This window comes from Galleria mellonella, unplaced genomic scaffold (genome assembly GCF_026898425.1).
Source record: "Galleria mellonella isolate WM207_F2 unplaced genomic scaffold, CSIRO_AGI_GalMel_v1 utg184, whole genome shotgun sequence".
NCBI classification, from domain to species: Eukaryota; Metazoa; Arthropoda; class Insecta; order Lepidoptera; family Pyralidae; genus Galleria; species Galleria mellonella.
This window is the reverse complement of record NW_026442025.1, coordinates 4,028,773-4,046,350: the sequence shown is the minus strand read 5'-3', so window position 1 is coordinate 4,046,350 and position 17,578 is coordinate 4,028,773. Positions and strand designations below refer to the sequence as shown.

Genomic DNA, 17,578 nt, shown 5'->3' with positions numbered 1-17,578 from the left:
GCTCCGATTATCCTATTATGGATGAACTTGTATCAATTATTACACATATAATAAATTTTTCTCTTGATACATGTTCTTTTCCAGAACTTTGGAAGAAAGCCTACATCATTCCTGTCCCTAAAACATCTAATCCATCTACTCTAACTGATTTTAGACCTATCTCGATTCTACCCGCTTTGTCAAAGTTATTAGAGCAAATAGTTCATAAACAATTGTCCGCTTATCTGTCTAGTAATAATCTGCTAAGTCCTTTTCAATCTGGTTTCCGCCCTGGTCACAGTACAGTCAGTGCTCTTGTCAAAGTCACTGACGACATACGCCGGGCTATGGACAACCACTCCCTCACACTCCTTGTTCTCCTAGACTTTAGCAGTGCCTTTAACTCTGTAGATTATGATATTCTTTTAAATATCCTTTCATCCCTTAACATATCTCCACCTGTAATCAATTGGTTTAACTCTTATCTTCGGGGTCGACTGCAATGTGTTCGCCATGGTGAGGATACCTCAGATCGGTGTGCGGTTACTGCAGGAGTCCCTCAAGGCGGCGTATTATCTCCTCTTCTTTTCTCTGCATTTATCAATGCTATAACTCATGTAATTTTTTCTTCCTACCATCTCTACGCAGACGATTTGCAATTATATTTTCATTTTAATCTTTGCGACATATCTGAAGCAATTGATGATATGAATTTTCAGCTGCTTAAAATATCGGAATGGGCTAGATCCTTTGGGCTTCTAGTTAACCCGCGAAAATCCCAAGCTCTCATTATAGGTAGTCATCGTAATTATAAAATGCTTGATCATGATGCTTTGCCTCCTGTTTACTATGAAAATGAGTTAATTGCATATGCTAAGAAAGCAAAAAACCTAGGTGTTATAATTGATTGCAATTTATCCTGGAATGAACACATTAATGGGGTCAGCAAAAAGCTATGTTTTTCATTTCATTCTTTTAAACGATTGCAAAAATTCTTACCATTTAAGACAAGGCTTACTTTGGCACAAGCTCTACTGTTATCTCTTCTTGATTATGCCGACATATCCTACCTTGATGCAACTGAAGAGCTTTTAAACAAATTAGAGAGATTACAGAATTTGTGTATACGTTTCATATATGGTCTGCGTAAATATGATCATGTCTCCGCTTATAGAACAAAATTGAATTGGCTGCCAATTCGAAGGCGTCGAGACTTTCATATAATGTCGTTTTTATATTCCGTTCTATATAACCCTACTTTTCCCTCCTATCTTCGTGAACGTTTTGATTTTCTAGTTCCCCATGACGTGTCCTCCCGTTCGACGAAATCTCTTATCCTCAAACTCCCTTCACACTCATCTACGCGCTATAGTGGATCTTTTACCGTCCATGCTGCTAGATTGTGGAATTCTCTTCCCATATCTATCCGTGAGAGTCAATCCCTAAATATTTTTAAGAGTAGACTTAAAGAGCATCTTCTATCTCTATGAACATATATTTATTTATCTATATGTGTAGGTATATTGTATGTATATGTGTATGTATATGTAGGTTTATGCATAGATGTAGGTATATATTTATGTATATGTATGTGTGTATTTGTACTATATAATATAATCTAATTAATTTAATTTTGGCTATTTAAAAATTGTACACTGCTGTATCCGCTGACATTGATGCTCCTTTCCACTTTGGGTTTGCTGGAAGAAAACTCTATCAGAGTTAAGCTCGCCTTTGTACTTTTGTTTACCTCTGTCATATTTTTATAACTAATGTGTACAATAAAGTATTAAATAAAATAAATAAATAAATAAATATTTTTTTTATGACAGTGACTTAAAATTTTCTTCCTCGACTTATTTGCGTACATTTTAATAAGTATCTAGTCTAGAATGTTTAAAATTGTAAAGTTGGTAGCGAGATCTTAGACCATAAAAAGTATTATAGTCTAAGAGCCTGCTACTGACTTTTGCAGGTATATATATATATAAAACTTTTTAATAATATAATTTTAATAAACCGACTAATTGCGTTTATTATCCGTTTAATTATTGTTGTTGTTATTTTAACTAAAAGTACGTTTGTTATGATGTGGGCTGTAAACAAACGAGTAATTAACCTGACGTCAAATAAAATCAATTAGTTGTTTGAGTGTGTTGAATTGTTTCTAATCCAATTCAGTGATTGTTTTTATTTATTTATTATATTTATTGTTATAAACTACCCCTTATGCAAATAAACGAACTTAATAGTATAGAGATGGGTAGAAGTGCCCCTATTAAAACATCTCTAAAATCCAAATGCATTTGTCAACCAGCCTGCCAAGCATGACAACTACTGGCAAAACTCCCAATGAATGGAGGAACCCAAGGAATGGTTAATGACTGAAACAATGAAGGGAGCTTGACAGTTTCCCAATTTGCTCCGTATATGAAAAATAATTAAATTTAATTATTGGAAACATAATTTATTGCCATTCCGCAAAACTTGACTAGTTTTTATCTATTAATTAAATTCGAACAATCACCTTATTGTTATTGAACCTTTATTTTCGGCCCCGATATTTTTTTTTATGTTCGTAACTTAAAATTTTCTGGTATTGTAGACGTTCAAAGACTACGGTAACCGCTTACTCGGTGGTATGTAAAAAAAATATAGGAACTTTGTTCTTTTTAATAAAACCTATACCAAACTGATGTCCATTCCTTATTTATACGATAACATATAATTGCGTATAAAAGAATCGTCACAAGTAAAGGTTACCATCTGGCAACTCTAGATTGCGATTAACTGAGATCAGGCAATCTTTCATTTAAACAAAATTTCATTAAATAGTTGCATATTTGCTGGATTCAACAACGGGATCTTAGACTATTACGCTACCTGTCGTATCACGTCATCAGCCCACATACAAGATAGTTCTGTCTTAAGGAATAGTACGATATGACGTAGGAATGGCGACTACAAGTCTGCTATTAAAACTACATATAGTAGTACAATCTATTTATAGTTCAATTATTTAATTATTACTAGCCATAGCCTGCGACTTTCTCCGCATGAATCAGCATGAATATATGAAGTATCCTACGTGTTACTAAGTTAAATAACTACATAGGACAGATAAAGGAAAAACTAGGTGTCATGTCCTATAGGAATGTTTTTTTGTATGCAACTTAAATAGCCAAACAAGCTGACAGTCCACCTGATGGAAAGTGGTAACCGTCGCCTATAGACATGAGCAGTACCATGGACGGTTTCGCTTATGATACCCCCATGTGTTGCCTTTCCTGAGGACTTAGGTGTTATTCCTCTGTACCCTGTAAATTCACTGCCATATCCTACTCTTCAGACAAAACACAGCCATGCAAACACAACTGCTTTATGGTAAAAACACGAATGGGACAGAGGTGCCCAAGTAAACGACTTTTGTACAAAGTCTCCCTCTGGTATAATATAGACTGGTTTTATTGTTTCTTCCAAAAGATTACAATAGTAAACTTATTATAGATACAAACAATTACAAGAAAATATTACACTGAGAAAATAATGGGCGGTCTTATCGCTAAAAGCGATTTCTTCCAGGCAAACTTTAGATGGAGAGAAATAATTATAAACAATATAGGTCAAAGATAGGACCTGGAATAGAGCTGGCTAGAAGAAAATGCATGAATTAGTTGCTCCAACAAGAGAAAACTCTTAAATGAGAAGAGGGAGATGTGCTAAGTTAGGATATAACCTGCCCGTGTACCAAATTTCATTCAAATTCATTTCATTCTGTAGTTTTTGCGTGATAGAATAACAAAAATCGATACTTCCTACCATCATTAGAAACTTTTTAATTTATTATATTAATGGGATAATTATATATCTTCATGCTGGGTTTCTTAGGCTATGGAATGAGTACACTGCCTGGGTTTTTACAGGAAATATATTGAAAGCGTAAAGGAATTGCGACTCTCCGCTGTATGGAGCGATGACCTCAAATGTACGAGGTTTGTCCGGAAAGTACGTATAAAAGTTTTTTAAAAATTTTATTTTACAATTATTCAGGTAAATCAATTTTATCCCCTTCAAAGTACTCCCCCTGTGACATAATGCACTTGTGCCAACGCCGTTTCCACTGTGAGAAGGCTCCTTGAAAGTCCTCTGGTTGTAGGTTTCTCAGCTGCCCCGTCGTAGCTTTTTTTATCTCATTTATGTCCCCCAAATGCCGCCCCCGAAGTACCAATTTGGTTTTTGGGAACAAGAAGAAGTCACACGGGGCCAAATCCGGCGAATAGGGGGGTGTTCGGTCACCGTAATGGAATTTTTACTCAAAAACTCACGGACAACAAGAGAGGTGTGGGCAGGGGCATTGTCGTGGTGAAGAATCCAACGCCTCTCTCGCGCCAATTCTGGACGAACTCGTGCCACACGAGCTTTGAGGCGTCTGAGCACATCGACGTAGAATTTTCCATCAACTGTCTGGCCTGGAGGGACGAATTCTTGATGGACAATCCCCCGAACATCGAAAAAAACAATCAACATTGTCTTGACATTTGAGCGGGATTTTCTTGATTTTTTTGTTCGTGGTTCCCCGGATGTCTTCCACTCTTTGCTTTCACGGCCATTCTTGCCGAGTTTCGAGAGAAACTTGATTACGACGCGCTGCTCTTCAACGGAAGCGGGCTCCATGCCGACGGGGTTTCGTTAAGAGGTAACTTCACAGATGGCGTGACAAGCCAGTTCGCACCGCACGGCGGTCAGACCAGAACTGAAGCATTGTTAGGGACATAAGGAAGGGGTCCTGCGCTTACCTGGCCTCCCCACTCCTCTTTCTCGCATTCCAGAACACTTTTATACGAACTTTCCGGACAGACCTCGTATTGCAGGGAGTCAGCGGATGCAGATGGGTCCGAACCGTTCTTTAGAGCAGTTGGACTAGTATGTTCAACAGTAGATAATTGGCTGAAATGATTTGAAATATATTTTTATTAATATTGTCTTCCTATGGGTTCATTATCTATTCATTGTACCTATGGGTTTTTGTAAATATTGTAATTTAAAATATTGTAGCTATCCATTGTTTTTGCCTACCCTAATGGGAGACAGGCGTGATAGATATGTATGTATGTATGTATGTAGCTATGTAAAAAATATTTATTTGTTACTAACGACCCCATCCAGCTTCGCACGGGTAGATAGAATTTTCGAAAATAACATTGTATATAGCGTGTTATTACTAATATTGTGGCTTTTTATAGACGATTGAAATTTTAAAGTTGGTTTAAGTTGGTTTAGTAGTTTTTGAGTTTATCCATTAGAAACGAACAATCAAATCTTTAATATTTATAGTGTTAAAAATAATATGGATAAAATAAACGAAAGAGGTCTATATTTTTCTAAACAACATGGAACGTCTAAGAAGCTGATGGTTTACTTGAAGAAAATTGTAATGGTTGCATATATATATATATATATATATATATATATATATATATATATATATATATATATATATATATATATGGAATAAAAACTGAGTCCTCAAGAATGGCTACGACAAAACAGTAGTAGTAGTTTGTTATGTCCATGGTACTGTTCATGTCTATAGGCGACGGTTACTTTCCATCAGGTGGGCCGTCAGCTTGTTTGCCATTCTGGGTGGCATAAAAAAAACTACACATAGATATCACAGAACGAATTGTAACTACCATGATGTGTATAAAGTAAGTTGTTCCCAAGTCATCATCATCATATCAGCCGTTAACTGTCAACTGAATATTTATTTATAAATATAGGCCTCTCCCTTGGGGATAGTCCTAGTAGTTGCCATGCATGGCGAGCAAGTTAGCAACCGCAGTTAAGCTGTGGTGATGTTTCATGAGGTACGCTGATGTCCATCACTCAACCATTAAATGCCTTTACTCGCCTCTTACGACACTCAAAGTAAGGGCTGGCCCATTCTATGCCGAGATTACACGGTGACAGTATTCCTGAGTACTAGGGTTTTATACCCTATAATTTTACTTTTTTTTTATACAACTTAGAATGACAAACAAGCTAACGGTCCACCAGATGGAAAGTGGTAACCGTCGCCTATAGACATGAGCAGTACCATGGACATAACAGAGTATACTATTTCGCCCATGATACCCCCATGCGTTGCCATTCCTGAGGACTCAGGTGTTATTCCTCTGTACCCAGTAAATTCACGCCACATCCCACCCTTCAAACCGAAACACAGCCATGCAAACACAACTGCTTCACGGTTGAAACACGAATGGGACAGAGGTACCCAAGTAATCGACTTTTATACAAAGTCTTCATTTGGTGGTATAGATTAACTTTTGCACTTCATAATATATTAAAAAAGGGCATTTAAACAAAAGTAACACAAAAGATGGAACTATGTAACAATCTTGTAATTAATGTAAATATGTAACACGCAACCAAAACAGTTCATAATTCTTAATAATCAATACAATTTATATGGCGTATTAGCAGTTGTATTTAAATATTCAAACTACCCACTATAATAAAAAAAATCTCATATTTTTCAAAGCAATAAAACTAAAGGGATCTATCATCGATAATATCATATAATTACTGTCGCCGAAGCTCGAAACATAACTCTATTCTATAAGAGATCGGAGTGCTATTCCGAAACGGATAAAACTTTAGTACAGTACTCAACCCTACTGATACATATCCAATCCATCATTCCGCTCACTAAATAATTAATATTACGCCTTCGGTCCGAATCACCACCACCCCAAAGCAATTTGTCTGCCTTACCATGAATAGAAGAACATTATCAGTTCATCATGAAACAGGGGTTGAAATAATCAATAGTTTACTGCCCCACCCCCGAATACGCATGCGTGGTGGTGTCTACCTGGTGGTGGTGGTTATACCCCGTGGGGACGGAGAAACCCATTCCGACAGCCCATGGGTCATTCCTATAAGGAAAGTCGAGAAGGCACCACGGGACGCTACGATGATCGACAGGAGTACTAGAGACTGTGCATGGCCTGTGATACCCCATGTAAGTTGCAATGTGTAGTTAGAGGGGTTAATTGTATGGGAGATGCTGTATGGGAGATGCACTTGTTACGTAAATGGATGACACCGCGGACAATGCCCTATGATCTAGTGGATTGTGATCAAGACTACATGGATTAAATTTTTTTTTTGTTTCCGCAGAGGCTGCTCTGGTGGCGAGGAATGGTAAGACGTGTTTGTGGTTATGCTTTCTTTTTTTTTCAATTAGTTGGTTTTGAGCAATGCTGTAAATAGTTCACACAGTGTAAAGTATACTATAGACGTATTACTATGTACACTCGTTCTGAATAAACATGCTTCACAAATACACGCTATTTGTTTTATACCTCACCTGTCCGTGGTACACCGTTAATGTGCAGTTCCATTAAAGCGATTATACGACTTTTTATACATTCAAATTGGACGCGTACGTGTTTGCTCGCTTGACGCATTTTGAGGGGCGTCTCGTTTGTGACGAGTATAATTTGATGTATTATACAATTAATATAAATAAATTAGACGATGGCAGTTCGTTTTCATGATGACACCTTATTTGTTGTTATACGTAGATAAATTCTAAATTATGTTTTTGTAATAGGTATTTTCTTTATTAACGTTAAAATGTGTCGATTAATTTTCATAGACAATTATCTATGACTGCGTTTGTTTAAAATTATAGTTTACTAGTTTCTACCCGCGTTTTTGTCCATGTGACCGGTATAAAAAATAGCCTATATCCTTCTCCATTCCATATAGTACATTTGTATCAAATTTCATAGCGATTGGTTAAGTCATTGAGATGTTAAGAAGTAATAAAAAAAAAAATTTACTTTCACATTTATTAAGGAAATAAGTATTGAACTAAAATCCATTTAATTGTCTGACTAATAAACATACTGTCGAAACCTAGAAATGTAAAAATTGGTAAAGATGTTTGTATTTTGTATGTTTGGTATACGGGTAAATTATATCGTAACTTAAAATACAGTGGGAGAAGGCATTGCAAGTAATAGGAACTAGAAATCTCATTGCAAGCATATATAAGTTCGACCTCCACGCGGTTTCCCCTTGAAACCATCGTGGTTGTCTTATGGAAATTGTTATAATAGGCTAACTGATCTGTTTTCATCCTCGCCTATCACTAATAGGTGCCTCGCCAGCTTATACCCATTTCGTAGGTGGGATTACCATTCCATTTTCATGTATAAAAAGAATACTTAACATATATAATATTTTATATATCGATATATCCAGACAAAGTCACGAGCAATAGCATAGTACTTTATAAATGTAACTAAGTATTAAAAAAGAATTACTCAAAGTATCATGCGTATGGATCCGTGGTAAATAACATTAAATAAATCATTGTATAATAATAGCTTTTATTTTAATATTGCAATTAATATGCACACAAGTAATATTTAATAAAGGAAATGCACCTTAAACATATCCATATCGTTTATTTTTGACGTAATATGATAAAAGCGAATAGGATACTTCTAGGCCTTCTCGTGTTTTCCATTCAAATTTATTGACATACAATATCGTGTACGAATTAATATCAATTTACTAATTTATTTGCTTCTAATCCGGTCTTTGGGGACTTTCGGTTTTAATTAATTTCAGATAACAAAACATAATCACTACAAAAAGAGAAATTAATCAAACGATTATAAAAGAAATTAGAATTAGTTTTAGAAATCTGAATTTGTTAATTGATTTTTCGTACTGACTGTACCACTGTCTTGTCTATCTGGGGCGGTGAAGTAAAAAGCGCATCCTTTGCAATGTTTCTGTTTTAAAACTATCTGTAACTCATATTTGGCACAAGATAATATTAGAGTTCGAATAACAAGGTATTTGGGTTTAAAAAAAATAAATTTAGATTTGGTTTTAGAATTACTAAATTGAAAGTAGATTATTAGGTACCAATTCCAATCATCATCATCATTAATAAGGGGGGATTTGCCAGTAGTTGGCATGGTTGGCAGCGGATTGGCAAACATAGTTAGGCTTTAGAAATATATTAAGAGGAACGCTGGTGTCCATCCCTCCACTGTTAAGTTCCCTTAGTCCCCATTTATGACACCCAAGAGAAAGGAAGTGGTGGCCCAGTCTATGCCGAGACCACACGGTAGTCGGTTTCTCATCACAAATTGACACAAAGCTAAAGGAAGACTTTTTTAATGGATGATATCGTAACCTTGCCTGCGTAACGGTATACGCTGGCGGGGCATCAGTTGGGTATAATAGGTAAAAGCAAAAACACAAGTCATTTAACTCATCGTGATGAATACGCCTGGAATTCAGCATGATAGTTTTTAGGGTAGATCACGTGGAGATCGACCTGACAGGGTATATTGCTAGCAATATGACTGGTATTCCGCAATACTAGCAATCGTTCTCTCCAGAGGAAGACTTTATATAAAACTCCTCTGTCCCACCTATCTTTCTACAGTCACGTGCATTGAAAGAAAGAAAGAAAGAAAGAAAGAAAACATTTATTGACAATAACAAAAAGTTACATAAATTATGAATTAAAAAAAAAACTTTACATTTATTATTGCCAACGTGGTCACCACTCAGCATGTGCTAATTTAATTGCTACAGCGCTGATATTCTGTGGTGCCCATACGTGACATTACGAACAACGACAGCAAACATACATTGCGCTTGCATGGCTTTACTTCGGTATAAAGGGTGGGATATGGCAGTAAAATTACAGGATATAGTAACACCATAGTCCTGAGGAATGCCAACGCAAGCATCGGGAGTCACAGCATGTTATTTGATATGCACGGTGCTGGTCGTGTCTCCAGATGACGGTTACCACTTTCCATCAGGTGGTCCGTTAGTTTGCCATCAACCGATAATTGTAACACTTCTCTGAATTAAAATTTTAAACACATATACCATGATTTATGTGCACATAAACGTTATATTCGCCATTTTGTAATAAAACTTTAACAACATGTCAACTTCATTAGATTTATTATTTTAACATTGTGAAGGCGGGCGCGTGCCACGGGGCAATTTTTATTACATTATATTTCGTGCAATAATTCAAATGTTATGTACATGTTTTAAATTTACAACTGTACAATACTTATAATAGGTTAGAGTCGTGTTGTCTAGGCACAGAATGGACCACTCCTTCCTTTCTTGTGGATGTTGTAAGAGGCGACTTTCTTTTCATTTAAGAGTTTCCTCTTGTCGGTGCAACTAATTCATGCATCTTCTTCCAGCCAGCTCTATCCCGGGCCATATCCTTGACCTCCCCATACGACATGACACCTAGTGTTTCCTTTCTCTGTCCCATGTAGTTATTCTTTATATTATTAAGAGGCGACTATGGGAACTTAATAGTCGAATTATAGGCAGTAGCGTTTCTCTTAAAACATCACCAAACTCTAATTGCGGTTGCCAATGTATCTGTCAAGCTTGGCAACTACTGATAAAACTTATTATGAGAAAGGCCTATGTTTAACAGTGGACAATAATTGGCTGATATGTTGGTGATGGTAATTAATCGTAATGACTTGGACATTTTTGCTCACAGTTTTAATTCTTATCTGAAGACTATAAAAGAAGTGTTTGAATTTAATGTATAATTGTTTGTATATTCTATATTCTATTCTATTGTTAATAATAATAATAATAATAATTTATTTCAAAATAAATGTTACATTTTAAATATAGGTAAAACTCTGCTCCCTAAATAGGTAAATCCTGTACTTTAGGATAAGCAGTGTTATTCTATGTATGTGTGTGTGTGTGTATATAATATTAGGACTACAATAAGCTAAAACAATTATTTAGTTATAAAGCGTCTTATAGTGGATGTAATGTAAATTGTATTACTATATATACTTTAAAATGTTAGCCAATAAAAACTAACTAACATGTGCTAAGACAAAATTTGCATGCATTTAGATAAGGCGAAATGTGTAGCTCAGTTACCATTTAAGAACTTTGTACCACGTTTCGAGCAAATAAATTATTATTATTATAGCTGTGTCTAAATAAATAAATTTGCACAGTTAAAAATATTTACTATTACTGGTTGGCAACGTCATTAGTTGTATTTTTAAAGGATGAATGGATGGTAATGAAATGGTTTTCTCGCCTGCGCTAACGATATATGCTGGCGGGGCATAAGTGAGAGATGATAGGTGAGCATGAGAAAATAGGTCAGTTAGTAATATACCTGGAATTCATTACTATGGTTCCCAGGGGAGACCGCGGGAAGGTCGACTTGACAGGATATATACTAACAATGGAACCGGCAGTTTGCATTACTAATAATCCCTTCCCCCTCGTTATAAGGTGTTAAGTCCATTAACAAAAACATATTCAGAATAAAATCTGAACTAGTGAAAGGGATAATTTTTCTCAAAATATTAGAAAAAAAAAACATTAAACTCTCCTATGCAAAACGGCATATATAGTCATCCAGTTAAGTTAAAAAAAAATATTATATTTTGCCACAAGTTTTTTTATTCAATACTAAATTTTACCCGCGACTTATTTCGTTGAAATATGTTTACTGACAGAAATAAAAAGTAGCCCAAAGCGTACGTGTATACCACGTTTTATAGTGATTAATTAAGCTGTTAAGGCGCCATAAAGCATCAAACAAACAAACAAATTCACTTTCTCACTCACTGTATTAGTAAAGATTTAGTTGTATTGTTAAAATACGATTGATAGAATATGAATTAATAAAAATCTAATAATTTCTTAAATTAAATATTTAAAAATATTCTAAAAAATATGTTCAATTTTATTGCCATTAAATCAATTTAACTTTTATTACAACATAAAAGCATTAGGAAAAATTAAGCTCGGTTAAAAATATAATTCTATATAAAAGTTATTCTAGTTTCATTATATCATAGAAATAAAAAAAAAATTTACTCTGTATGGTACGTATAAAAACTAAATAAATGAATGAGTAATTAATATATCGAGAATAAAAGAATACAAATTAATTTAATTACAAATATGACATTTCTTTTATTTTATATTCTAAAACATATAAAATATAATTTATGTAGATGTAGACATGTTCACCGTTCTGTAGTACAAAATTTAACAACATGTCAACTTTATTAAATTTATTATTTTATCTTCACGTAGGAGCGTTTCGCACCATGAGGTGAATCGCCCTCGGATTATTTGTATAGGGCTATTCGGTGTTGTTATTGTCTCCAAAATTCGTGGGCTATTCGCATTGTGGTACATCACACTAAGGTCCAAAAGAGTCCATTGATATATAACCTATTTATACCATGTTGAAACCAGATAAGGACTATAAAAAGTCATCTGCGTGGATCAATAATAATGATTAATAAAGCAATCAGGTTATTGTAACTGTAAGGACAAAAATCCGGATAGAATACTAGACTACTTATAATATTAACTATTGTAACAAGTATACAGACTAATTACATATATACAAGTCATACAGAGATCTGATGTGAAATTCCTCATATAGCTGTGTAAGTTGGCACTTTCCATAAGGAGATCTTTTATACTGAATTATAATAACTGGTACTTAAATATGTAGAAAAAAAAAGTGCCTTCGATAGTATAAAGTATATAGAAGTAAGTCAAATTAAAAAATCTGGTACCAATCGCCCCATACACCTGTGTAGATGAGCGCGTGCCATCAAGTCTTTATTACTATAGATTTCATATGCCTCATGAAAAATGTCTTGTGTTTACCACTCATCGAGTGGGCTGTCTGCTTGTTTGTTATTATAAGTCATATAAAAATCTAGTACGAAACGTCCTACATACATGTGTAAGCGAGCGCGTGCCATCAGACCTTTATTACATGTACTACAGATTTCATACGCCTACCTCATAAGAATAAGAATTATTTTTATTCATATAAACTTCCTTATAAGCATTTTTAATAGTCATTGTTTATGATTCAGTCGCCCATTCGGAATGCTTACTCAGTTAAACAGAATGGACATGAAACTCGACTATTACATCTACACTAATATTATAAAGAGGAAAGATTTGTATTTTCGTGTGTATGTATGTTTGTAATTAATAAACTTAAAAACTACTTGGCCGATTTCAAAAATCTTTCACCATTAGAAAGCTAAATTAACCTTAAGTAACATAGGCTATATTTTTGCTAGAAAAGATTAGGGATCCCTACTAAAACTTTAGTAACGTAACTCAAGGTGTGAAAAAAATGCTATAAAATATCTTTCGTCTCGTGCGCTGTGGAAACTATTGGTGATAGAACAAAAGTATGTTGTACAATATTAAAGAAAATATCAATAACTACAAAAAACTTCGCAATACTATATGTTCAACTATTATCGTTATGTCACAATCACCACTTTTTACATTTTAAAAGTTGATAGAAATACCGATCAAAATTACACCATTCTATTCATACTTCTGTTTAAATCCTTATCGAATAAATCATATTGTTTTCATAACTGTTTCAATTTATGTAGATTACTTTTTGAATTATTCAAATCGACTATTTAATTCGAAAGATATTATGTTAAAAAGTACAAAATGTTATTAAAATGTCCACCCGTGCGAAGCCGGGACAGGCCGCTAGTTTTAAATAAAAGTTGAATATACAATATATATATGCGTAATAATATAAAAAATGTCTAGAAATACCTACATTTTGTGTCGAGTTAGTCGTCGTTAGCTTGATTACTATGCGTAACTGACTAGCTTGTACCCGCAACTTACAAACACTGATTGGGATAAAAAAGTAGCCTATGTCCTATTTCGTCCCATATGGTGCATGTATACCAAATTTCATAGTCATTGATTAATCAATTAAGACGTTAAAACGGTAACAAGTATGTTTGTTTCACTTCCATATCTGTAATGTTAGTAACGAATTAAAGATATAAAAAAGTGGTCCGAAACGCCCCATATACCTGTGTAGGTGGGCGCGTGCCATGGTGCGTTTATTACTACAGATTTCATGTACCCCACTCGCCGCCCACCGGGTCATTAAGGTGCATAACTAGAAAACATGTTTTTGTTTCTAAACTATACTTAAAAGACGATTAAGGGATGTTATTATCGTTCGGACAACGTTTAAAGATTTTTTTTTATTAAAACAATATAGATGGCGTGATAATGGATTTGAATTTGGGTCAATATTTGAATGATAATGAAATATTAATGGATTTAGATCAACAAATTGTATGGAGTGAAAATTATTTTAATATAAAAAAAAAATAATTAAAAATATTTGGCTTGTATATTATGTGTCACAATTGTAGTCGATTTTTTTGTGAAACAATTTAATTACTATTACACTATTTATGTCATTATTTTTAAAATTGAGAATTTAATTCAAAAGAAAGAAATATAACAGTATAATAGCTAAAATAGGTTTATGAGAGTTTTGATGGTTCTTTAAATGTTTTTATGAATTACTTAGTCTTGTACAAATACGTTATTGTGTAAATAAGTGGTTGTACGTGGAAGAAATTGCCTTGAAAAACGCAAGATGGAAAACCGTCACTTTTCCAGATGGTTGGGATAAAATTTTAGTTAATGGCGGGTTGTACGATGGTAAAAATCAGCAGCAGAAAATCGGCCAAATGGGCGATGTGCTGAAGAAGGGCCAAATTAAAAGTACCCGTAACCGGCGAGCGTGTATGAAAAGATTGATGAATGTGGGAGAAGCGAAAGAGGTTTATTTGAATCGAAGCAAATGGCTTTCCATTGTTTCTGCCTACCCTAATGGGAGACAGGCGTGACAGATATGTATGTAAGAGAACTCTTACAGAGTTAAGCTCGCCTGTTGTAAATCTATATTTAATATAAATTATATGCTTGTAATTTTTTGTGTACAATAAAGAATACATACATACATAAATAAATATGTATGTATCTTTTATGTGTGTGTATACGACCTCGAGTGTAACAATTAAAAAAACATAATTATGGATCACTAAACACATGCACTACTAATAACGATACTATATTCATGTTCAACATGAATAATAAATCATTGTCCGTGTGTGTGTCCGATATCACCATATAGTAGCGTTTTGTAATAGTTAACTTGTTCCAGATATGTCACGTAACTAATGCCGTTTTTTAAGACCTTACAATATGTATATTTATGAACAACATGTATAGTGTCAAGTGCAATGGATTGTAAGGCCCGATAAGCAATTTTGAATTACGAATTTGTGAATAACGATTCTTAATAATGAATTAAAAAAAATTCGATTTATAAATAACGAATTTTTGAATAATGATTTTTGAATAGCAAATTTTCGAATAATGATTAATTAAAAACGTTTTATGGTTAACTATTTTTGAATAATGAATTTTTGAATAACATATTTTGAATAATGATTTTTTCATTCGAGTAGTTAGTCTTATACTTGTAATAAATCAGTAATGATGTCGTTCATAAAGGTTTAGTTGTATACTGCGCTTTGATCACATCATTGTTTGTTTAATTAACTCTAAATTGTTAATTACATTAAAAAATATACAATTATAATTAGAAATTAAAATATAGTAAGATATAATGCATATATCTATCTATAAGATATACTCGTATCTACATTCATTTACTGGATCTTGGGTATACAGACCTTACATTAAAGTATATTTAAATATATATTTACCTTATAATCCGAAGAATTCAAATTATTTCTAAATAGGTTTAAGTTATCATGTTTATGTATCTCATTATTATATAATTATAATATAATACAATTTTTAATTACACGTCAACAGCAATAAGATAAAAATAATAGAAAAAAAATATGGAAAAGAAATCTGAGACAGCAGTAGATACGCCAGCGGTCGCAAATTTAAGTTTATTCAAAATGTTACAAACTTGGGAGGGAAGGTTATTAATGTAAACTATCGGCCCCATTACTAGTTATATTCTATAGTATAGTAATACCACAGATAATATAATAGTATAATATAGTAATGCACTATATTTTCCAAGGACCTGGAAATTATTGTGGTCAATTTTTAGTGAATTTCTCATAATGGGCCAACAGGCTTGATTTCATTCTCACCTCATAACTCACTGGTTTCTTTCCAGAGTATACCGTATAGCTGAAACGGAGCAATCATTTCATCATCACCCATTAAAAAACAAAATTGATAAATACTATTTTGTCAATATCAAGTCACTATAATTATAATGAATGAAGTTACAAGTAGACAAGCAAGAATTTGCAAGTTTCAAAACCGAGGTCAACGTAAACGTATTTATGATCTCAATAACATAATACCTCATTAGTTTGTAATTAGGTAGAATAGGTTATGACAAAATATTAAATCTACAAACTTAGATGTTGTAGATAAGCTGTAATAGATTAAGACAGCTAATACCCCTGACATAGATAAGATATTGTATCGATAATAAGAGAATGGTGAGGTGAGGTTACTTGGTTCCCTATAGTATATAGTTGCACACAACGATGGCTGGCTCGTCCGTCATACTCGTGAACGGGTTTTTCTTTGATGCGTGAAAATGGAATGGTAACCCCGCATGCGCTAACGGGATACGCTGGCGGAGCACCAGTGAAGGGTGATAGATGAGAATGAAAACAGACCAGTAAGCCCATCATGATGAATTCATCAGGAATTGACCATGATAGTTTCCAGGGAGAACCGCGAGGAGGTCGGCCTGGTTGGATATATTGCTAGTAATGGGATTCTCAGTCTCCATTACTAACAATCCCTTTCCCCCCTCTCGTGAACGGGTACTTCTAATAGGGACTGGTCTGTTCAAGAATATTGTAATGATTTTAGTATTTTGTTTTCTTTTTTGTATTAAATATAAAGTTTGTAATAATTATTTTCTACATTTACATTTGTTTTTGATAACGAAAATTTATTTGAGAAAAAAAAAGAAGCAACAGCCGAGTTTCTTGCCCGTTCGTTTCAGCTGAAACTGTATTTCGAATTGGACGGTAGATTCGTAAGAAAATGACTGTTCTATGACTATTGAATAATGACTATTATTATAGGATGATGATAAACGAAATAATTGTTACATTTCTTTTTCAATTTTAAAGTTTCTCCTCTTGCCGATGTAAATAATTCATGCATATAAAATAACTATGCATAATTAATTTATACATTTACATATAAAATGTTAAACCCGTATTTATGATGTCACAGTATGTAGTATGTCTCATAGAGGCGTCACAGAATAGTAGTGTAATATATATTTCGTTATATTAGGCTGTGTGATCCCGGCATAGGATAGGCCACCTCTTCCTTTCTCGTGGGTGTTGTAAGAACCGACTAAGAGAGGGCGAGGGATGGGCGGCTGTGTCCCTCTTAAAACATGTCTAAAGCTTGACTGCGGTTGCCAATCCGCCTGCCATGCCACCAAGGGGGGGTTTTGTCACTAGTTGCCACGTTTAGCAGTGAACAGTTAAAGGCTGATATGATGATGTCGATAGTATTTTTCACCAATTTATTATGCACACTCAATAAAAAAATATACTTATCAAAATATTTACATGTTATTTCTTTTGCTTTGCGAATTTATTTATTTATTTATTTATTTATTTATTTATTTACACTT

The 17,578-nt window shown here is 33.9% G+C and overlaps 1 protein-coding gene across 4 annotated transcripts in view; it reads left to right on the top strand.

Annotated features, from left to right (window-relative positions):
- The window catches only part of LOC113510233 (ras association domain-containing protein 10), a 154,905-nt gene that overhangs the window by 89,322 nt on the left and 48,005 nt on the right, over window positions 1–17,578 (top strand). The window contains exons 1-2 of one of the 4 annotated variants that reach the window (XM_052893989.1): window positions 6,892–7,006; window positions 7,165–7,188. The exons of 2 other annotated variants lie outside the window; for them this stretch is intronic. The gene's annotated coding sequence lies outside the window, so the exon portion shown is untranslated. Of the gene's footprint in view, window positions 1–6,891; window positions 7,007–7,164; window positions 7,189–17,578 lie in introns of those variants that run through there. One more of the 4 variants, XM_052893990.1, reaches the window with a different exon arrangement.